The sequence below is a fragment of the Archocentrus centrarchus genome, chromosome 7 (genome assembly GCF_007364275.1).
Source record: "Archocentrus centrarchus isolate MPI-CPG fArcCen1 chromosome 7, fArcCen1, whole genome shotgun sequence".
Lineage (NCBI taxonomy): Eukaryota > Metazoa > Chordata > Actinopteri > Cichliformes > Cichlidae > Archocentrus > Archocentrus centrarchus.
This window is the reverse complement of record NC_044352.1, coordinates 15957909-15981945: the sequence shown is the minus strand read 5'-3', so window position 1 is coordinate 15981945 and position 24037 is coordinate 15957909. Positions and strand designations below refer to the sequence as shown.

The following is a 24037-nucleotide window of genomic DNA, read 5'->3' as shown; positions in this document are numbered from 1 at the left end:
AAAAAAAACATTCCAAGAAGTGTAGAAGAAAAACACACACATGGTAAAAAGGAATGCGTATTTTTGAACATTATAACACTTTCATTACAACATCACTTTTTAAACATTACAACATACACATTATGACTTTATACAACATTAGGCCAAATCTTCATGACCACATGCTTCAATATACATGTTTCTTAACCTCACTGAGGCACGGGGTGGGGGTCATATATCAGTGTAGGGAAATTACCAAAAATAGCCTCTTGCCCTTTAAAGGGTTTTAATTTGGGTACATCCAATTTATGCTACTCTTTCATCTGCTAGATTTCTGGAAATAATATTGTATTTCCACACTAAGATTAATTTAGCGGCTCCTAACCTTTTTGACTTTTGAGCACTTACAAAAAAATAATTGTCAACTTCATTAATAATCCTATTCATTTATAGAAAATTCTGATATTCTCACAAACCACTTTTATTAGGCACATCTGTTCAACTGCTGATTAATGAAACTAATTAATGAAGCTAATCACATGGTAATAATTTGAAGCATTTTGGCATTTATATATGGTCAGTACAACCCACTGAATGTGGGGAAAAAGTGATTCAAGGGACTTTAAACATGGCATGGACGTTGGGGGTCAGTGGGTTGATTTCAGAAACGGATGATCTACTGAGATTTTTCTGTACAACCATCTCTATGATTTAAAGAGAATATATATATATATATATATATATATATATATAGATAGATAGATAGATAGATAGATAGATAGATACATATCCAGGGAGTGGCAGCTTTCTGAGAAAAAAAAAATGCCTTGTTGATGCCAGAGGTTGAAGGAGAATGGCCAGACTGCTTCAAACTGATAGGAAGGCAGCAATAACTCAAATAACCACTTGTTAAAACCATGGTAGGAAGAAGAGCATCTCTGCTTGCACAGGACACTGAAGATGGGCAACAGCCACAGAAGACCACACAAGTTGCCGCTCCTGTCAGCTAAGAAGAAGAAACTGAGGCTACAATTTGCACAGACTCACTAAATTTAAACAATAGAGGGTTGGAAAAAGGTTGCCGAATTTCTACTGTGATATTCAGACGGTATTTTCAGAATGTATGTAAGTAAGCAGTGAGGCATAAACAACATAAAAGCACAGATTGATCCTACTTTGTATCAGTGATTCAGGCTGCAGGTGGTGTAATGGTGTGGTTGCCATTTTCTTGGCACACTTTGGACCCCTTAGTACCAACTGAGCATCATTTAAACACCACAGCTGACCTGAGGATTGTTGCTGACCATGGCCAACCCTGTAATGACCACAATGTACCCATCTTCTGATGGCTGCTTTCAGCAGGATAACACGCCACAAAGCTCAAATCTTTTCAAACTGTTCTTGGTTGAACAGGACCATGATTTCACTGTACTCAAATGGCCTCCACAGTCACCAGATCTCAATCCAATAGAGCACATTTGGGAGGAGGTAGAACAGGATTTGCATCATCTGCAGCAACTGTGTGACGGTATTGTGACAATAACAACAAAAATGTCTGAGGAATGTTTCCAGTATCTTGTTGAATCTACTGTTAAGTTGTGAAGGCAAAAGCGGGTCCAACCTAGCACTAGCTTGATATACTTAAAGTAACTGGTGAGTTTATGGTTGGATTCAGTGAGAAAAGCTCTTCTATTTGATGCAGCTCTACAGCGCAGAATACCATGTAAGGAGGATGTTGGGGTAGTGGAGGTTGTTATGGCAGCAAACGCTGTTGGAATAAAACAGAAATACTCAGTGTCAGGTTTTAATGTTTCTACTGCACTGAATATTAACTACACATCTATGAATGAGAAAGTCAGCTGCTACAATTTGGACTCCAGTGCCCTGTGTGTCCTTATGATGGCACCTCCAATTTGTCTCAACACAGTTTGGAAGCATCTGACTCCAAGACTTGGAACTACTCGACTAAACAACTGTTTGTACTTAAATAAATAAACAGACAAACTAGCCCCACCTCCTGAGTATATATATCGCTGATAATAGCTACATCTGCGCCTTTGCATTTTGAATGAATTCCTTTTAGTAGTAACGGAGTATTTTTAGATTGTTGTATTGACATTTTTGCTTAAATAAAGGAGTCTGAGTACTTCTTCCATCTCTGAGAATTTCATCTGCTGAGTCCATCTGTTGACTCTAAACCTGCCGATACAGACCTGCACTTTAACGGGAAGTACAGTATATTACAGTAAATGCATTGTTTGTTTTGGACTCACACAGAACATCTCACATCTGTCCCCATCTGTCGTGTCACAAGTGTTAAATGTTTGCCACCTCATAATTTTCCCCAGAACTTAAAGGCATGCAATAAGAAAAATCCATCATGTGTGAAAAGGAGAGGTCAGGCAGAAAGTGGAATTACCCCTGACTTTTGCCAAAAAAAACAAAACAACAAAAAAAAACTGTCTTGCAGGGTGAGCATCACATGTCTGTCATAGGTGTTTTCCAGTCAAACTGTGTCAAACTGTAAAAGCCCTTTTTTTTTTTTTTAATCTTGACTGATTGGTGTTTTCTTGTTGTTACCACAAGAGGGGGTAAGTTACTATAATCCCCCGGTCACTACTGAGCCCTATGGCAACAGACTCACAAGCTAGAAGACCCACAGGGGCTCATCACAACCCCAGTGCTTACATCATAAGGCGGATTTATTATTATTATTATTATTATTATTATTATTATTATTATTAATATTATTATGTCTGTTTAGGATTCGTCTCAGATTAAATGGATATAGGATACACATAATGCGTTCACGTTGTCTCATTTCCTGACTCTGGTCAGGGAGAGAGAGAGAGAGAGAGAGAGAGAGGAGATACGGGGACACGGAGAGAGAGTGTGTGTAGGGTTAGAATTGAGAGAGAAGGGGAGAGAGAGCGAGAGAGAGAGATAGACATGCACAGAATAGGAGGAGGAGGGGGAGGCTCCTGATACCAAGACACGGAAAAGCAGGGGAGGGAAAGAGAGAAAGAAAAAGGGGCTGGTGGAGGAAGAGGAGCGGGGAGTTGGAGAAAACGGGGAATAACACTTACAGAAAGCATACAGAGGAGAGGAAGGAGAGTACCTAGTGCTTTGGACATCCCCTCCTTTCTTCTCTTAAGCTGTCACACCAGATTGGACTCCGAAGGACCGACACCGCGTCCACCCCAGACCCCATGGGGTAACAGGTATGTCTGACTTCCTTATATTTCTAGTAGCCCTTTTTTTACCAGCATTCAGCCCCGCTCCCTTTGCTAACAGGTTTAAGATTTCATTCAGATGCGGCGGATATCGCAATATTTCCATGGCTTTGGACTAGATCTTACCAACAATTAGTTTTCTGCCTCACGGAGCCATCGCGTCTACAGCTGATAGTTGGTGGGCGCACAGGTTGGAGACATGACACAATGCAACTCTTCTCGCAAATCGTGGCACTGTATTAGTTGGTAATCGGAAAAGCTACTGTACGAAGGCCTGTCTGTCTGTTGTGTTTTTTAATTTCTTTTTAGTCCAGTCCGTTGGCATCATGTTAGCCACGCAGAGTGTATTTTGACAGCAACATACCCGACCGAGTGAGCAGGCAACAGTCTGAAAGTACGCCTACCTGTTCCATACGTGACAGCCAGCTGTCTATTCCGCTTGTTGATATTTGGCGAAGCTGGAATTTGTTGAATGGATACGCACATTAAAGCCATTTTCACACGTTAGGCGGTGAATTATTAAACAGACAAAGAAAAATCTACTTTGTCGGGTTTTGAACATGTGTTTGAACATACTACCAAACTGCTTTAAATCAATTGAATATTAGTAGTATCAGTGGATAATTAGAAATACTTTTTTATTGTTGGCGCGCAGGAAGAAAATATGTTGCCAGTTTGCGTAATTTTCGGCTGATTTTGAATAAAATGCCATGTACCACTTAGTCAAATGTATCGTCTGACTTTTAGAAATAGCTCATCTTTTAGGTTAGGCAGGTGTCTGTGACACTTGCAGACACATACATCATTTTCTGCTGGGTTTCATATCAGCTCCTCGAGTTTGACAAAACCACCGGATCCTGCTGAAAATTTTTACAAAGTTTTGAAAAGCATGACACGATATTGCCACACTGATTGGGGGGAATTTTTAAGCGCACACGCCGTACCAGAAAATACGGCTGATGCTCCGCACAGCCGTCTGGAGGGGATTCAAAATGAAAGCGCTCTGAGTCTGGAAGACAAGGGCTTAAACCCTCCTCCTTCTCCCCTCGATTAACCTCCGTTTGGGGGATTTCTCCAGCTGGAAATTTCTGCTGCGTCAACACCCAACCCTAGAGTACCAGACAAGACAGAGGGGGGGATTTTATTTGCAGATGGTGCTCTCGGGTGTTTTTTTTTTCTTCTTCTTCTTTTTTTTTGTAATTGTTGAGGTACAGCTGATCATCATCTGATCCGTGTTGAGAGTTGAAAAGAGTGGCGTCAAGTGTTTTCTGTTTATTGAAGCTGAAGCGTCTCTCTCGCTCGGTCTGTCTCCAGTGGTGTGGGTACAGTGTATGTCTGCTGTCTGTGTCTGCCCTCTCAAACCGGTCAGTTCCGTCTTCCTCCATTTTCTACCATGCTTACAATGTGAGAGGGGAACAACCCCACTTCATTCACGCTCTGTAAGACGACGGCAGTGGGCGCCTGGCTGTTGTGCATCCCCAGCACAGCCAGGTGAGTGCTCAGCAAAGAGATCTTTACATTGCTCTAATCATTACCCATCATCACAGGGGATTTCAAACTTTTATATAACATAAGACAAACTTAGACTGACACTGGGATTTATTTCTCAGGAGATTATTTTAATTGTTTCACCTTGTTATGTGTAACCTACATCAGTTACAGCCTACTGATTAGGTAGAAGCAAAGTTTCAAGAAGTCCGTGAGAGAAGGCTGAGAAGACATATGCTTACACGTTGCACTAACGCAACGCAAATAAAAACACAGCAGGTTAATAGTGTGGCCTTTGGCTTCTGGGTATGCATAAAGCCAGTTAGATCTAGGTCTTTTCCTCTGTTTGACATCAGCTAACTGGATCTCTGGGATTAAGAGACCATCAAGCCATTTTTCCAAATTGTCTTAGGCCTCTCTCTGGATTTGTCTGGTTACTTTGTCCTTCCTACTACTGAGTTAAGAGTTGGCACTTGATATGATAAATCCTCCAAAGTCTTTTATTCAGTAATTCAATTACTGTAGGCTTGTCTCTGTGTGTTTTTGTGTGTTTGCATGCATGTTGTGCACATTTTGCAAAGTCCTCACGAGGAGGGGAAAGCTTAATTATCTTCTTTTAATGCTTACAATCCTCAGCTGTTGTGGCATTTGAACAAATCTCAGTATGCCATCCATACGTCACCTTACAATCTGCCAGAATGGTGTCTGTGGGTCCTGACATGACATCCCAATGAGGCTATTTCACTAATTTGGGGTTGTGTAGTATTATCATTGAGAACAGTGGATGTCAGTGTGTGTGTGTGTGTGCATGCGTGTGCATGTGCGCGCGTGTGTGTGTGTGCCTGTCTTTGCACCTCCATCTGTGTGTTCCACGGGGAGAATATAATACAGACCAAGACAACAGTTACAAGGATGAGTGGAGGAGGAGTGTAGGCGAGATCGGCCGAAAGATGGAAAAAATATTAGCTGCGCGTGTTCTTGTGGGACTGCAAAGCAGGATTTGAAGCACTTTACACTTGTGCATTCTCTCATGAATGGACCTTTTGAAGTTGATTAAAGAAGATTAAGTGCATCAAAATGACTTTTCTGTCTTTTTCTCAGTTGAAACCAAAGTTTCCTGTCGTGTTTGCTGGAGGTGGTGGAGGTTGTTGCACTGAATAATATCCACACACGGCTGCAGATTTTGGACATCTGTGGGAAACGGTGAGGGTGTGGCAGTGTGTGAAAAGAGGGTGAGAAAATGAGAAGGAGGGTGCTTGGTTTGGGTGGTAGTCGGGTTTGAAGCTCCACACGATAGCCTCTTCATTGTGTACGTGTGTATGAATGTAAGCCTGTAGTTGTGTAGGTGGTGCTCAGATTGTGGGCTGAACTGTGTGGTAGCAAGTTGGTCGACTTCAGCTACACATACCCTGGGGATGTAGTGTACTACAGCCTCATAACATTGTGTTTGTATGTGTGTGTGTGTGTGTGTGTGTGGACAGCATGATAATAATACTCTATACAGTAAGTTTATCTAATTTACTGTACATTTTCCTGAAAGAAGGAAAATGCTCCACAAAGACACATTTGTTCCCTGTTAGCAACCTTGTACTTGATTCATCTCCCTGTCTCCGTCTCTCCCTGCCAGGCTTCTCATCCCGATTGCCCCTCAGAGCTTACTTGTTAATGGGAACACCTGTTTGGTTAACGCACTGCAAAATGAACCACTTACTCTGGCATGTACATATCTTACATGACACAACTTATCTCTCTGGAGTTTTCTGACAACTCTGTCTTCTACCTGTTATATCGTGAATATTGTAATTCTCACATCTATTTCATTTTTAGACTGTTTGGCACACATTAACCCCTCCACCTCCCCAACCCCCCCTCCCCCTACCAGTATCTCAACCAGTTCCATCCCCCATTCTGTAATAGCTCCTGAGGCCCTTTAGCTTAACTGCTTCTATAGCTCATTGTGCGGAGATGAATACAGGTGTTCCTAATCCCCATGGGGTTACACTGATGCTGTGGGGGGATGTGTATGTGTGTATTTGTGTGTAACAGCTGGCTTCCCTTTCTACTCATTTGACATGCTCTATCTGCCCCCAGCAGAGAGAACAGGTGAGTTTAATCCATCCCCACCTTACACCCGCACATGCATGCAGAAATACTCCCCACCACTCAGGTAGATCTTAATATTTCATAGCTGTGTTTCCATGCACTCAGTCACCTGCTTGTGCAAAAAGGACATCAGTGAAAATAACAATCTCTTTAGTTCCTGTTTGTCGTTACTTTGTCCCTGAATTTTAAAATGAAAGATAATTTGCAGCTTTTGCTTTTTTTTTTTCTACAATCCACAAGAAAGAATCAAGTTCTGAAGCAAAAATTCAAATTTGACTGCTGCTAAAAATAAATGCAAGGGAATTTTGAAAATTTTTGCTTAGGAGCTGTTGATATTGCAAAACACCTTTTGGATCACACATTCCTGAGAAAACAGATGAGGGATTTCACTTTGCGTGCTTTCACCCGGGTGTGTTTTTCTTTTATTTAGGAATGCGGAGCAGAATGGCTTTTTCCAGCCAGCCATCATCACACAATGCTTATCAGCATCATGAGTAATTTTCTGGAATTGACAACATTATCTGACATCAGTTATCAATTGCATCAATGCGCACAGGCCGACCGTGAAAACCAATCAGACCCTCTTCATTATTTTATCCCTGCACTTCTAATTGTTGCTTTAGTATTCTGTGCGTTTTCACTTGCTCGGAAGATGTCAAAACAAAATTGCAACAAGCAAAGTGATGATGGTAGTTTTGCACATCAGGTAATGCAGGCCAGTGAGATAGCAAGCGCGCATTATATTTTCTGTTAGCATTCTGTCTGTTGGTAATGAACAAAGGAGACAAAATAGAGATTATATCTGTTTTCTTATCCCTTTAAGCCTTATTTGCACTACATTTGTCTCTTTTCAGGTGGTTAGCAATAATGTCCTTCATATTTTCAAGGCATTACATTTTCAATTAACTCCAATGATGGTAAGCTATAGAACACCCAAGGTTTTAGGATATTCTGGCTAAAACTTTTCTATCTCTGTGGAAGGTGTGCAAAAATATTAGCTCTTTAAAGTTTTTTTTGTTGCATCCAAGTTATTAAAAAAAAAAAATAAAGATCACAGTGACTCACAAAACAAAGATCCACACAAGACCAATGTCTGTATGATGAACCTCTGATATCGCCACTCTCGAGTAGTGAGCTGGCATGGGACTGATTAGTGTTGTTGTTCATGTGATTTCTATTCTTTGACAAAAACGTTTCCCCCCCAAACATTCTTTTCCTCTTTCTGGATTATTAAATTGTTTCTGGACCTTTAGCAAATTGTTGCACTCACCCTTGAATGTTTTCATTTGCCACTTTATTTGGCTCAGTCTTGTTCATGTATATATGCTGGTTAGTCACTCCTTAATGCATTATCATTATCTGGCAGGGCAGGACTGGTAAACCAGTGGGAAAGAACAGTATACCCAAGCTTGCACACTCAGTTGAATTATTCTATCAGCAAGATAGCTGGCGTTCTCGTCGCTCCACTTTGCAGAAAGGTCACCATCTTCTTAGTCAAATTTATATAAGCCATTAAAAACTTGAAGGTTTTGGGCTTAGAAAAACCTCTTTGTTGAGGTCTGGAGTTTGCAGACTGTTGAAAGCTTCATATAAGTACATGGTTTTTAGTTGTTATTTTCCCAGTGAAGGAGTTTGTCTTTTATACACATAGTGCGAGCATTTGATGAGAAATTGAGCGGCTTTGAGCAAATACATCTTTAGAAACAGTCAACTAGCCTCGGGCTCTGGCTGGTGAGAGATTTCCATATCAAAGCTCAGGTGAGAGAACGAGACAGGGGAGACAGAGAGAGGAAGGAAAAAGAGGGAACGTGAAGGAGAGCGAATGGGGGGGGGGGGGCTGAGTGCGTTGGGGAAGGGGGGGTGGTGATGAAACAGACATTCATTCCAAAAGCGCTCTAGCCCTTGTTATTCTGTCGCTTTTTTTGTGCAGCACAGTTTAGTCTGTGTGTGTCAGTGCTGTCTGTCTCAATCTAAACTCCTGCATAAAAAACACACACGCAGAAAGGAAGGTTGGCAGGACTCAAATCCAAACCAGCACCTTTCTCTATTCAAATACCACACAAAAACTGTCTCTACAACCTTATGTTGACTGGCTTTGACCGCAGAAACAGTGTGTGGAACAGAGAACGGTTTTCTCCCACTAATACTGCATAACATCTGACCTGTAAGCTTCTGCCAATATTTGGATCTCAGTTTAATATTAGTACTGAAGCATAAAGCCATCATTTTCCCTGGAACTATTTCTCTTCTTTAGCTATAAGTATCAGACCTGACCCCATGGAATTGATGGCGACACTCTAATTAATGGATAGAGTTTTCGTTTGACGCTTTCAAAGATGTGTGTGCCTCCGTATGTGTGTGTGTGTTTCTGACGAACATTATTCTGCTTTGTAGAGTTTTGTAATCCAGCCATGGACTCAGGCTAGAGTGCTAAAGTGCTGCTAACAAGGCCTGTTTAACATTCTCTCCCCTGCTCAACATACAATTATTCCACTTCGCTGCCATTAACATGTACAGTAGGACTGGGCTTTTAATTGGCCTGATATGACTAATGCCAGATCAACTTGGATTTGCTAATTAGTTTTTGCTTTAAAAGTGCCATCAGGACATGAAATATTCATTGATGTGAGGTGGAGCGAGGACTGTGGGTGGTATTAGTGGGATATTAGTGGTATAGGCAGGCTGCTCGAATGTGCTGGGAGAAGAGATTGAACCTACGTTGGCCTGTTGTGGTCGGTTATTCATACTTTGGGTGAGGTGTTAGTTTTTTCGTCATAATTTCAGACACCCACACACACACAAAGAGACACATGCACACACATTCATCGCACTCACACACATACCACCTCCTTTCTCAACATCACAAGGCCACCTCTTCGTCTCCAGCCTCCACCTCTTCTCTCTTTCTCTCCTGCTCTCACCTCCCCCTGTGCCCTTCTCCCCCTTCCCATTATTTCATCTCTTATTTTCTTTCTTTCTTTTACTTTTTTTTGTTTGCCTTCTCATCTCACATCCTTTTCTCTTCTCACCTTTTTGCGTTCCTTCACTTTGCTTTAGCCCCCTCCCTCCGCCCTCCCCTTGCCCCCCTGCTCCGTCCCAGCTGTATCAACCTGGCTTTTTTCTCTCCAGGTCTCCTCTTCCTCATCCTCTCCCTCTGCTTCCTCCTCCTCCAACTTCTCCTTTACTTTTTTCCCCTCCCACTCCTTAATCTTCCACCTCTCCTCCTCCTCCTCCTCTCTCTTCCACCACCCCCCTCTCTGCTGTAAGTGGGCCAGGTGCCTCATGTGGCCTCCCCTACTCCATTTCTCATTTTTACCCTCCCTCTACTCCTTTTCTCATTTTTACCCTCTCTCTGTTCCCTTTCTCATTTTTATCCTTCCCCTTGACCCTAGCACATATTTATACATTCTGTTAATATGAAAAGTTGCAGGGTACAGTTTTTGCCCAAACACACAAACAGATTTAGGTGTGATGCTGTATTACCTGTGAAGATAAGCTGTTCAACTTGCAGTAAGTTTTCTGTTAGGGTGGGAGGAAGTTATTTTAGTTCATAAAGGTTTTATCAAAGTTTTTTTTTTGTGCTTAAAACCTGTCTTTTGTATATTTATATATGAAATTCATAAATCAACAAGACAAGTGGACCTTTGTCATAGCGGCTGGACATTTTTTTGGGTATTTCAACGTCAGTACAGTTCCCTTTATGAACAAACAAGGTGAAGCCAATCCACATGGGAACAGAAGTGAGTAGGTTCACATCCCTTTTTCAGTGGCAAGGGGCAAATTTCCCCAACAGCCCACTCACCGCTCTTTCCAACACTGCATTTTCAGGCACATGGATGCGCGCGCGTGCACGCACGCATGCACGCACACACACACACACACACACACACACACAAACACACACACACACACACACACACATGCACATATGCACACACACTCTCTCTAACTGAAACGTGCATATGTAAGCGTCATTGTTGCTGTCTTTTTGTTCTGTTCTAGCATAGTGAGATGGCATTGAGCTTTTCACCTCTCTATTTTTTTCACCTCACTCTTCCTCTTTTCACTCATTGCCATTCTGTCTGCCTTTGTCTCTGGCTGGCTCTGTCCCCGTGCCCTCATCTTTTTACTCTCTCTTTTTCACCCCCGCATCCCTCCCTCCCTCCCTCCCTCCTGTCTTGTATCTCACCTCCCCCCTCCTGGTTGTTTTGGTGTGTGTGCTGGTGTGTCATGAAGGGGGTGGCAGTTGATTGGTTGGTCGGTGGTTTGGACAGACACCTGATACTGGCACTGCCTCACAATGTGGGAATGTGTGACTTCTTCAAAATTAGGTTTCTGTGGTGGGTGTTGTCCTTAGCGATGGTGAGCACTATGGTGAGAGTTTACACAGTGGTCCTTTTGTCCTTCCCTCGCTCATTGTGTTTCCCGTTGCCTCTTCTCTATATGAATTTTAAAGTTCTTTCCAGTACTGCCTGGGGTGGCGGTGGGGGGTGTGGGGTGGGAGCAGCAGGAGTTCCAAAAGCCTGCAAGCCATGGCAGCCATTCATGTTAGTCAACAGGTGACAGCCAACGTCACATTCATCTTAACACAGGGTGAGTGAAGAGACAGACAGATGAGGGAGGAGTGACAGAAAATGAGGTATCAGGACAGAAGTGAGGATTGAAGCGAAGCATTTGTCTGATCAAGCCTCACTTTTTGTCAGTCACGGTGGACAAAATGGCCTCGAGCCACTCTTCCATCAATGCAAATGTCCTTTAAAAAAGTCCCCCTTTTTTTTTTTAAAAATGCAAGTACTTTCCAGCAGAAGAAACTTTACTTGAAATTTTACCTTAAATACTCTCTCTTTTTGTTTGAAGCTTTAGAAGGTATGACATTAAAATGGAGCAATTACCCCAGACGCAGCACAGCAGTGAAACAAGGAAGCAAAGAGGGTAATTGATTTTGTATTGTCACAGATTACTCTAAGAATTTAGTCAAAAGAGGGGCCGCAGCCGGTTTGTTGAAACCGCTGAAAAGATCACTGAAGCGGTACAGCTTCCATATCAATGTTATGCATTGACTAATACCTGTGATGATACTCTATGTGGTGTACTGAACTCTTGAGTCTTGTGGACTTAACACTGAGTGTCCTCCAGAAGTCCACCAAGCAATGCAAGAGATGACCTAATGAGTCTGTACCGCCAGTTTTCCATAATCTCTTCTTCTTTTGCAGCTTCAAGGCTACTTTTTTCCTCTTCCATTTTTGTTGCTTTTGTATTACTTCCCTATCTCTCTCCCTCTCTTTCCCTTTTCTTACATCTCCTGTCTCCCTGCCTCTTTCTTACCCTTCACTGTCTCTTTTCTGACTCCAAAATGCAAGTCTCTATATTTAGATACTCTTCTCCTCTCCCCTTGATTTCTCTCCCTTTATCTCACCTCCTTTTTTTTTTTCCTACTGTTGAAGGACAGATTTGCAAAAGCACTCCAAGATTCATCAGTGTTGTATAGCAGCTGCTTTTTGATCAGCTTGATGAGTGACAACACAGCCTCGGGCTATTATATACAAATGTGTTTTTATAAACGCTTCCCTCACTATATGTAAATCACTGTGCTGCTCAGTTGTACAGTTAGTTTGCCATAAGTGAATGTTGTATGTTGAGGGCTAAGCTAATACAGTAAAATGATGCTTAGGTTTTTTTTTTTCTTTCTTGTTTTGTGTGTGCTTTTGAGTGTTTGTGAATAAGATTAGCAGGGAGTAAAGTCTCTTAATATTTGCTCAGGGGGGATGAAGGGTGTGCCTGTTGAACTTGTGAGTACACACTTAAGCTGCAGGTTTTTTTGCTCCCCGCTTTGCGTGAGCTCATTGTAAGCTGTGGCCCAGTGTGGATTTGAGAAAGATGCCTCTGTTTGCTGTCTGACAGAGCGACAGTCTCACCAAGTTACCCTTACACACACAGACACACTTTCTGAGCGCCCGCCTCGGCACCAGATAGCGACTGGCCACCAGCAGTGAGTCACCATCATTCAGTCATTCAGCTGTACACTCAAAAACCACACATTCGAACAAACAACAATTAGCTTTCAGCTGTCAGACATTTCAGATATGTAGTCCTTAAGGGCTACTGTACAACATGATCTTTTCTTTTCTTTTTTTTTTTTTTTTTTTTTACAGTGTCTTCCTCCTGGTAACCCTGTGTTTCATTTCCTCTACACTGTTCACTTGCTTTATGTGTGTATATGTGCGTGTTTGTGTCCGTGTGTGTGTGTGTGTGTGTGTGTGTGCGTGTGTGTGTGTGTGTGTGCATGTTCTTGCCTGAGACCTTTGGAGCTGGTGGCTGCAGTGACTGTTTTAGCGGCTCGGGAACAGCCTGCTTGTGTTCTTTGTGGTGCAGTCATGTACAGTCGTGTCTAGCTGAGTCGTGACAGGTTGCTTTTTTGCTGTGACAGGTTTTGTGTTAAGACCTATGAGAGGGTCTGGCCAACCACACACACACACACACACACACACACACACACATTTGCGCGCACACACTGAGTGGCTCGCTGGCGTGGAGAGAGAGCAAGATCAGAGTAGGTGTTAAATGTGAGTTCTGAGCCAGTCCATAGCCTTATATTGTCATCATCACTCTGGCCACAAAGCCATTTGGTGCCTTTGAAAACAGAACTGAGATTTGCCAAAATGAGAGAAACTAGAGGAGAAGAAGCAAGGGGATGTAAAAACAAGCCCAGGGGAGAAGGCCACAATAAAAGAAAATGATGTTGTTTTCTTTTTTGTTTGCTTTTTATTAACAACTTGAGTCATATTTTTTTGCAGTTTTATTTATTTTGGGCCTTATAATAACAGGACAGTTTGAGAGTGGACAGAAAAGGTGGGAAAGAGAACGGGGGAAGACACGCAGCAAATGGCTCAGGGTGGAATCAAACCTGAGCCTTGCCAGTAGCCTTGCAGCACATGGTGTTCCAGCTCAACCTAATAAGTGCCCCTGGAGTTGTATTTTTAATAGCTGGTGTAGTCAAACTCATTAATGGCTAAAAGTCAAACAGCAGAAATCTGATGATCATGCAGGATATAAAGAAACCATCAGCTATTCTAGCAATCTGGGTTTAATCCCTTTAGCACTGAAATGTGTGTAACTCATATATACTATTCAGTTCAATTCAGTTTTTTTTTTATATAGCGCCAAATCACAACAACAGCTGCCTCAAGGCCAAATGTGCATGGACTGCTTTTCCTTTTCTTACACTTCAGGGTCTGAGGGTAGCTGCTGGAGGCCCTTTATGTCCAGTTATGGACAAGCTTAACCCTTTATTGGGCAAGGAACCACACATGGTAACATGATTTGCAACATATCAATAAAAAAAAAAATCTGTAAAAAGTCACAAAAGTTAAAGAAAGTCCAATTATAAAATCATCAATAACATTCTAGGGTTGGAATTTTGAAGTTTCAAGTATTTCAGTGAGTGCCCTTTAAAGGGTTAATGCTACAGCACACAATACCACTTTATTATACCTTTGTCATGTTTGAGGTGGAAGTACAGTACTTAACTGCCTGCACAGAGTCTAGGTTGGATGATATGTTAAATGTTTCAAACTGGCTGCTGTCAGTTCAAAAGCTGGCAATTGCCAACATATTCACAAAGGTGTGAAGGTGGTGTGTGTGTGTGTGTGTGTGTGCAGGGAACCCCCCACCCCACATGCACTTGCTTGTTGTGATGAATACAAAATCACATATCTGGGATTTTTTATGTTTTAAACTGGACAAAACCAGCAAGCTTGGTGGTGGTGGTGGTGGTGGGGGTCCTAGTGGAAGCAATGAGGTGACAGGAAGCTTCATATCATTTAACTGAACAACTACATGTGTTATTAAATGATAAGTATCGTTGCTTCTGTTAGCTCAGACATTTGTCTGACATGAGAACAGAGACTTTCACACTGGTTCTTTGTTCTGCAGTACTTAACATCAACTATATAATGCCAGGTCTCCACGGCACTACATTTGCTGTTCAGAATCTCAGTTTCAATCTGTCAGTGACTGTGTACAACTGCAGCTCAACACAGCAAAAAGTAGGCATTGTACATCCATTCAGCAGTTGCATTTTTTTAAGTTAGTTATATACTACGTTTAATTTTCAAAGAGGCAGAGCACTAGATTAGCAAAATACAGAGACAAAACTCACACATGGAAGAAAAAAAAGTTTTAAAAAAAAATCAAGTCTCAAAAACAAAACATGAAAGACATGGTACTATACAGTGTGCCCCCATCCCTGAACTCTAAGTCAGGGAATGTCAACTGGCGGCCCGCGGGCCACGTCCGGCCCGCCAAAGCTTTCCACTCCCCCAATAGTAATGCCAGAGGTACTATCTGCCAATCAATCATGTCTTGTCATAATCCATTAAATATCGTCTCTGACTAGTCTGAATTATCAAAAGCTTTCGATCGCGATTTCCTATTGCCCGTAAATGCCTCCATGTCCCTAGAACCAATCAGAATGCAAGCTCGGACCATGTGACTTCAAGCATTTTTTAGCTGCACTGAGCACCCGGCTTTGTTGATGGTGATCAGATTGTAAACACAGCTGATGGTAAGTCTCACCTTGTTTTGTGTAGAAAAAATGTTCGGCGATCAAACTTGTCTAACTAAAGGAAGTAAACGTGGTAACGAGATTTCTGTCGATGAACCTGGCCACCGAGCATACTCCCCGGATTGTGTGTCTCCTTTGTGAGGGGTTCTCATGTAATATTTTATTGTTTCCCATGCTCATTATATCTATAACTAGCACAACTGCACACAACTGCGGTGTCAGCATAACAGAGAAGAACATCTAAGTCCAAGACTTGCACATCATTAAAAATAGTATAAATTTAAAAGTAAAATTGCTATATCAAATGATAATATATTACTTAGGATACAATATTAATTTTATTTTACTTCGCGAGAGCATCTGGCCCTCACACTGTCTGCCGAGAAAAATTCCCTTGGACAAATGCAGTTGATGACCCCTGCTCAAGTCATCAGGCATCTTTGGGATGAACTTAAACATCGAATGCGAGTCGGTAACCTGGAGTGGTGTGATGGTCACAAATAATTTGTTTGCAGGGAACCAATCTCTTAAAGGAATCATACATTCAGTCATTTTCCTGCACAGACAAGTTCTTGTTGTTCTTTCACTTGTCTCTCAAACATATAAAATCAAATTAGCTTCACTCACCAACTATGGGCAGTGACAGCCAATGATGCATGTAAGGGCATGCTGTAAGCTAGCATATGATTGGCTGGGAACTAAACCTAGGACTAAGAGGATAAGCCTACAACAAATAAACAGGGTCTGAGAGTTGGGGCGTGCCAGAAGTGTAGGACTGGCAGAGTTGGTGAATTAGTGGGTGAATGAGCGCCTCGGATAGGCTACCTCTCGGTCAGGACAAAGTGAGGGACGCATACTGGAAATTGTCACTGAAATATACCTGATGTGAGTGAGTGAGTTGGTGAACAAATGAGAGCAAAAAAAAAAAAAAAAAAGAGTATTTCTCCCATCACTAGTAACCAACCTCACTAATGCTCTTGTAGCCAAATGGGAGCAAATCCCTGCAGCCTGCTTTCAAAATCGTGAAAAAAACCTTTTCAGCAAAGAGGAGACTGAGGTGTTAAGTAAGAACTTTTAATGTTACATGTGTTGTCATCTGGCATCCACATACTTATGCGGTTATGCAGTACAGTTGGTCAAAGTTTAACTCGAAAGTCTGTTAGCAAAAGCTGTCTTCAAGTTCTCATCCACATAAATATTTTTTCATTTTTGTTTCAGCTTGTGTTCCTTCCCCTGTATGACACACATGTAGACATTTTGCAGTCTTGGGTATAATGTTATTATATTCAGTAGGAATGATGATCAGAAATACAGAAATAATCTTTGGTGTTAAAAAAAATACAAACATTCTAGCAATCCAAATCATATGCTACTCTCCCTCGTTGGACTCACAAAAGATGTGATGCATTTATGACCCGCCAAATACAAAACAAAGCATTCCAAGCAGTCTTAATCCTGCTATTAAAAAATGCCCCACCTTAAAACCTGCACCTCCCATGAATTTACTCAGAACATCAGGGGTTTGTGAATCAGCAGATGAGTCTCTGAACTGTTCCAGTCATGAAACTGGGGTTTTGCACCAGCGGACCACACAAGGTGATGTCATCATTATCACAAGCTACCCACCCCCTCTTCCCCTCAACGCCGCACCAATACGACCAGCCTCCTCCCACCTGTTGGTGATTTCACTTCCACATACACCACGACTATGTTTCATAAACAAGTAGCCTTTTCCTGTCTTAAACATATCCTTAAGCCTGAGTCACAGCATAAGCATGGTAATATATTTCTGTTTAGCTGATAAACCAATAATCCTCTTGGGGTGTAATAAAATGGTCAGCTAGTACACACATGCACACGCATACAGTATATTGCCAAAAGTATTCGCTCGAGTGACATCCCATTCTTAATCCAAAGGGTTTAATATGACGTTGGCCCACCCTTTGCAGCTATAACAGCTTCATCTCTTCTGGGAAGATTTTCCATAAGGTTTAGGAGTGTGTTTATGGGAATTTTTGACCATTCCTCTAGAAGTGCATTTGTGAGATCAGACTCTGATATTGGACAGGGCCTGGCTCGCATTCTCCATCCATCAGATTGCCAGACAGAGAGGCGTGATTCGTCACGCCAGAGAACATGTCTCCACTGCTCTAGAGTCCAGTGGCGGCGTGCTTTACACCGCTGCATCTGATGCTTTGCATGACCCTTGGTGATGTAAGGTTTGGATGCAGCTGCTCGGCCATGGAAACCCATTCCACGAAGCCCTCTTTGCACTATTCTTGAGCTAATCTGAAGGCCACCTGAAGTTTCCCAATTGCTTCCACTTTGTTGTAATACCACTAACAGCTGACTGTGGAATATTTAGTAGCAAGGAAATTGCACGACTGGACTTGCTGCATAGGTGGCATCCTATCATTGTACCATGCTGGAATTCACTGAAATCCTGAGAGTGACCCATACTTTCACAAATGTTACACATGCAATCTGCATGCCTAGCTGCTTGGTGATTGGAACACCTGAATTCAATAATTTGGGTGGGTGATTGAATACTTTTGGAAGTTTCATGTATATACACATGAAAACATGCCTATACCACATAGTCCTTTAACGCTCTTTGAAAAGATTACCTTCACATACAGGTGATTGTGCTGCAGCACCAATGACACCCAAGTGGTTGATGTTTGTTTGAAACTTTAGCATTAAATTGATAACTAAGATTTTTGAATGACACCTGCTCATTCACAGCCATAGTTTTTCAGGATTCCCCCTCTGTCTAGATAGTCCTGGCCCCTTTCTGTTAATGACAGCATGTATGGAAGAAAAGACACACTGTCTGGGGATCTGCTCTCATCTGTTCATATCCTCCCTTCCCTTTTTAATCTACACTTTGCTTCCTTTATTTCCAGCTCTCACTTGTTTCTCCATGTCCTCTCACCTTTCCTCCCTGTTGTATAGCCCTCTTTCGGTGCATTACAGTCCTTCACCACCGCCTCCACTCCCCCACATGCCTTGCGCTTCTCCCTCCCACTCTCCCCCTCCTTTCATTTTGGGTTCTCCGACAGTGGTAATGAGATGTTTCATTATTTGCATTTCACAGCTTTTAATAGAGGGAGAATTTAGGCTAAGCCCCGGGTCGTCAGCCAGGGAGTTACCATGGGAGACATAGCAGGCTTAGGGGCCTAGAGAGAAAGATAGCCCAGAAACTACATTCACATAGACGTACACATGTCCTGGAGTGTAAAGGAGGAAGACATGGGAAAGAGACAACAGATAGATGGTCGCATTGATTTTTTCACACTTTTTTAAAACTCTAAAATGTTAAATAATACCACTGTTTGTAGGGCATTTAAGGTGAAGTTGGAACCCAGCCAGGGTATTTAAGCTTAAGTACATCAACAGCAATGTGTTTGAGTTACACCTCTTTTCTGGTCACTCCAGGATGATCCCAGTCCATCCTTACTATGACCGGATTTCCATAAGATCACTCTAGGCTTAACACCTGCCTGGCTGAAGGTGAGAAAACATGATGGCATGAAACGGCTGGAGCTGCTTAAGTGTATAGATTAGAGGATGGGAGGTTTGTAGAGGAAGATCGTTTTGCTTGTGCAAAAAAAAGTACAATGAACTGCATGAAAGTCTTCAGGTGGAAATAAGGGAGGTGCGGGTGTTGTTTTTGGGCAGTGTGTGCAAGGTGTGACTAAGGATGGAAGAGCAAGGGATGAAGGGAGTTTTGCTAAGTCTCCCTAAGCCTCCTGGATCCTCTTTGGTCCCTCTCCACATGACATGGCTATCCTTCTTTGAGTCAATCTCTTCCTCCACCTTGGCTCTTTGGATGCTGGCCAGTGAAACAGAGAGCGGGCAGAGAAAGGGAGAGTGAGGTAGAGGTGCAAAATGTGGCATGATTAGAGCTGGTGGGGAAGGTGGAGAAAATAAAGGTGGACAGATGGAGGGCGTGTGATAAAAGAAACAAGGGAGAGAGACAACACTAAAACCTACAGGGAGATTTAAAGAAGTCAGAAACAGAGATAAAATGAAAAACAAGACATTAGCAATAGTTTTTTTTTTTTTTCAACAGACAAGAAAGGACAACGAAGCTAAGAACAAGCCAGCTAATAGCTTTGTTGTTTTATTTTTTTTTTTTAATTGCTTGCATGCCTGCCTGTGCCTGGCTCTGTGTCATATGCATGTGTGTGTTATTTTTGTTCGTGCCCGCCTTGTTGATGGACTGCCACCCTGGCTTGTCCCGGAAGGCTGCCAGCTCCGTCGGATTGGGGATTAACCCCGGGATAATGGCCTTGATGCCCAGTTGAGTGGAAGCAAAGCTGTTTAAAAAATATTGGCTGCCTGAGTCACTCTCCCCTCTCTTCCTGTCTCCCCCTCATTCTATCTTCTCTCTCTATCGTTCTAGCCTTGCCGTTTCTCTGATTCTGCTCGAGCTCTTTTCTCTCTGTTTTTCAGTGGTCTTTATCACTCTCATTCTCCAGCTCGACCCCCCCCCCCTCTCTCCCTTTTGACGTTTCACCTTGCTCTGTTTTCGTGTAACCTCGTCCCAGGTTCAGAATGACCTTTCATTTGTAAGTGTTCATTGAACATCAGTAGCATTCATCACACATCCAATTTTACATTGAAAATAATAAACCTTGAAATCCAATAGAACTTCACTGTTTGTTTGTTTTTTAAGTAGAGGGAGCAGTAGATTTGAAACTCGAAAGTAACGGCTGCCCTCTGCCACACTGCCACACTGCCATGCATATGAAGAACAGTGCCTCTATTGTTCAGCCGAATATCATTTTAATTCCCTTTACGCATGTTCTAATTTGTTCCAGTACTTTTTCTCTCATCGTGCAGAAAAAAAAAGTCCACTTTCAAACAAACAAATTCTTACTTCCTCTTATTTTTGTTGGTATTAGTGTCAAAGATCTGCGTAATATAAACAATTTATTTTTATTCCACTTTGTTTGAAAGGCTAACGTAGTGCATAATCATTCAGTTCAGACCTGCCACCCTGGTTCCCTTTTCCACAGAAACTGCCTGCTCTGATATGATAGTGTGCCGGTGCAAGTCAGTACTAGAAAATATGCAAAAAGGAACGTGTTGCCTTTTTAGCTTAACTGATAAAATTTTGTAGCTCAGGCATGAAGCTGGGTGGTTGACAGCATAAATGCCAGCTCTTGGCTACTGAGTCCTGCTTTGATATTCCTTCTGCCTACCTCCTTATATTCATTCACTTCTTCAATCCCAGTTTTTATTGCATCGTCCCCTGCTGATTTTCAAAGGCAGCACCAAGATAATGATAGGGATGTTAAACGGGGGGAATTTGGTGAAATAAAGGCTGTTTTGTTAATAAATTAAATTAATTGATTATGTATTAGTAAAGATTAAAGCTCTACTGCAGCACCGTGCGCTTTGGCAGTCTAACTATATAGCTAGTATTCTGTAATCTGTGCTGAACATAACATTATCATGAATATAAGTCTAATATTCAGTCTCCTTTAGCTATTTTTGGTCTGCACTGACTCATGAAAGAAATATCTGGCTTTAAAGCTGCAAAATATTCCGCTATATTTTGCTGTTTGCCTGCCTGCTGTTTGGTGCTGCAAAGACACCAGTAACAGTGACAGCACGTGAAGATTAAAGCCAAAACTTTGTAACAATGTAACAACAATATATATTTGCTTAACACAGAAAAGTGGTGTAAATGAGCCACCCCCCCCCCCCCCCCCCCCCCAAAAAAAAAATGTACCAAAGCTATCAATATTTATATGTGCAAAAACAAGTTCACCCAGTACTTAAAATATTTTTGTTTTTTTTAAATGTTTTCAATCTGATCATTTTATCAGTTTATTTTTTCCTCTTGATTTATTAATGGGTTTATTTATTTATGTGGCTGCTCAAAATGGGGGTTGTGTGAACTCTGTGTTCACTCAGTTTGACATGCCGCACTCATTTTATCAAATAATGAGCTGAATTGTTACATTTGTCGAGCAGAAGGCCACAATTTGAATATTTGGAGTGATTAGCCGAGGGTGGCGGTTTTGCGAGCAGCACACTGGCCACTTAATGATAATTTGCCCTGACCAACTGGAAATCCTTTAATTCAAAATAAATACAACTGCAAACTGCCTAGATAGTGCTAACATGCACATGAAGGAATTTAAAGCCGGTTAATCTGTGTACCTGCTGACAAGAATGTTAATGACAGCTGAATCAACAGACACTAAAAGTAAAAGTGTGCTTTTGAGTGAGTTTTATTTGCTCAAAATATGTTGTGCAATCCCATATTATCACCCTGTGCGAAGATGTTTCACATGTTGTAACTTCTTCATCCAGTGCAACGTGTGACTCCCTCATGAAATCGCAGCATTAGCCTGCTGCGAAAAGCTCCGTGTTAAACCCTAGTACAAACAAAGTATCGCTCTGTCTTTGATCCACAAGGACCTTGCGCTCCGTCTCCCCTCGGTCCTGTGCGGTCAAGGAGGCAGAGAAGTGGCTCGGAGGGACAGGCTGCATTAAGAGAAACAGAAGAAGGAGGAAGCCCCATTCTCTCACTCCATCACACGTCTCATCTCTTTAGTCGTCTGGCTGGGGCCTAAAGTGACTTTGCTGTGATGTGACCAGGACAAACCGGGTGTGATGCCATGACGGCTCTGCTAAGCGTGTGAACGTGGGTGTTTTTAGTTCTTGCGTGTGTTTGTGTATTAAGGGGCAGGGACTGAATGTGCGTGCGTGTTTTGAGGGGAACGGGGCTCTTGATTGTGTGTGTGTGAAGAAAGGAGGGGTTAAGGAGGGCAGTCACTTTTGATTTGGCCTCAGAAGGGTGACAGGAACTTGGAGCTCCCGTGGCATGCTTTACTGAAACAATCTTCTCTGACCTCAAACAGGCACACACAGACTGTCAGCCTGCCTTCTGATGACTTGTTCCTTGCATTTTTTTTTATTATTTATTTTTCACTTTGCAGTGAAATTTTATAGAGGGATGAAAAGCTTTTTCTTCCTGCTGTGTGACATCCTGAAAGCAAGCTTTAGTTTCTGTAGCCTTGGTGAGACTGCTAATGCTTTGGATGAGACGCAAAAGTCTCTGGCTCTCTCTCTGTATAGCTGAAGGTTTGACAAGTTCATTTTACCTTACTTTCCAGTCTTGCATCAAATGTACAGTATTTTTGAAAAAAAAAATCATGCTATAATATAACTCCAGGCTCTACTCAAATGGTAGAAGGGATGGGTTTTGGGCTTTGTGATAGTCTGAGCTTTTGGGGTAAAAAAGGAGGAGATCTTTGAGGAAGAGAAAAGCTACTGTGAACACGGTGTTTATGTGCAGCTTGGGATTGGTTCCTCTGGAAAAGGGGTCTTTGACTGGAGGGATTTGGACATGCTGAAATTAAACAAGCCAATTAGGCAAGCAAAGAGTTTAGAGGTCAAAGCACTCTCCATTAAAGCTGCTTTTCTCTACCTAACTACTAACTCAGTATGTCTCTGAGTCTGTTGAGGCAATAAATCTGATTATACCTCTCCTTTTCTTTCTCTTTTTTCTCTCAGTTGCTGCTGTTTTTTTTTTTTTTTTTTTTACACTCCACTGGTTGTTGCTTTTGGTAAATCTGAGGCACCATTTAACATGTTTTTTAGGTGCGATTCTTGCCGCACATTCACATTACATTCACCCAAAGTCACTGACATTTTTTTGTACCTGGTCTATTGTGTCAGTGCAGTCCCACACTGCCATTATCATTAGATCTGTGGATCACCACAGAATGTGAAAAGCCCCAGCTATACACTGATAAGGATTGTAAGCTGTACTTAAAAAAAGTCAAATTACAATAATATTTTTTCCTCATCTCGTGATGTGTAGCCATAATACACGATATCTGTGTCAGATATTTCTGACAGGTGTGCAATGAATTTTGTTACAAACTTGATTCCTGCACAGGTTATAACTAATTTTATTTTCATCACCTGCTAATTGGCTGGCATTCTTAACTAAGGAGTTAACCCATCTCTCTGTATGGCATTAAATAATAATTAAAGTTCTTAAATTGCAATTTTAGAAAGTCCAAGGTGATGTCTTAAGATGTCCTTTGTCCAACCAAGATTTCAAAACCCACAGAGATTCTGGTTATTGTGGCAAAAAAAAAAAAAAAAAAAGCATTGAAATCTCACATAGCCTTTGCTGCAGCTTGATTTATTAATTTAGTTTCTTATTCAGTCGAGAGCTTGTCTTCGAAAATTGTAACACACATGGAAACAGAGAGCTGGCTGATCCTAAATGTGTGAGCGATGGCATTATCGCTCCAGCTGTTGACTTGACGTTTCCTCTAAGCTACCAACAAATATATGTCTGAAATGGTGCTGACCACTGCTGAACGGTCGGTGTGCTGTACAGCGACCCTTTATTTCTCCATCTGTGTTTGGCTAGAAATAAATGAGGCACAGAAACCAGAGGAATATGTCTCAGTGAATAAATGACTCCTTTTGTGTTGTATGTGGCACTGAGAGTGAGCCTATCTTATAGACTTGTCTGTACAATTGAATGTGCCAGTGGCCCTGAGAGAAGAACAGCAGAGAGATGAGGAGCAGAACGGCTGTGTCTTTAAAGCTGCTCGGTTTGTGCTCAGAGGTGAGAGGTGAAGACTCTCAATACCTCTATCAGAGCAATGCAGAAAGGAAAGAATATTTC

General features: G+C 42.0%; 1 protein-coding gene across 3 annotated transcripts in view; it reads left to right on the top strand.

The window, feature by feature from the left end:
• Window positions 1–2911: 2911 nt before the first annotated feature.
• zbtb46 (zinc finger and BTB domain containing 46) overlaps window positions 2912–24037 on the top strand; it is a 59511-nt gene continuing 38385 nt past the window's right edge. For 2 of the 3 annotated variants that reach the window (XM_030732958.1, XM_030732957.1), the window contains exon 1: window positions 2912–3200. The gene's annotated coding sequence lies outside the window, so the exon portion shown is untranslated. The remainder of the gene's footprint in view (window positions 3201–24037) is intronic. The other variant, XM_030732956.1, reaches the window with a different exon arrangement.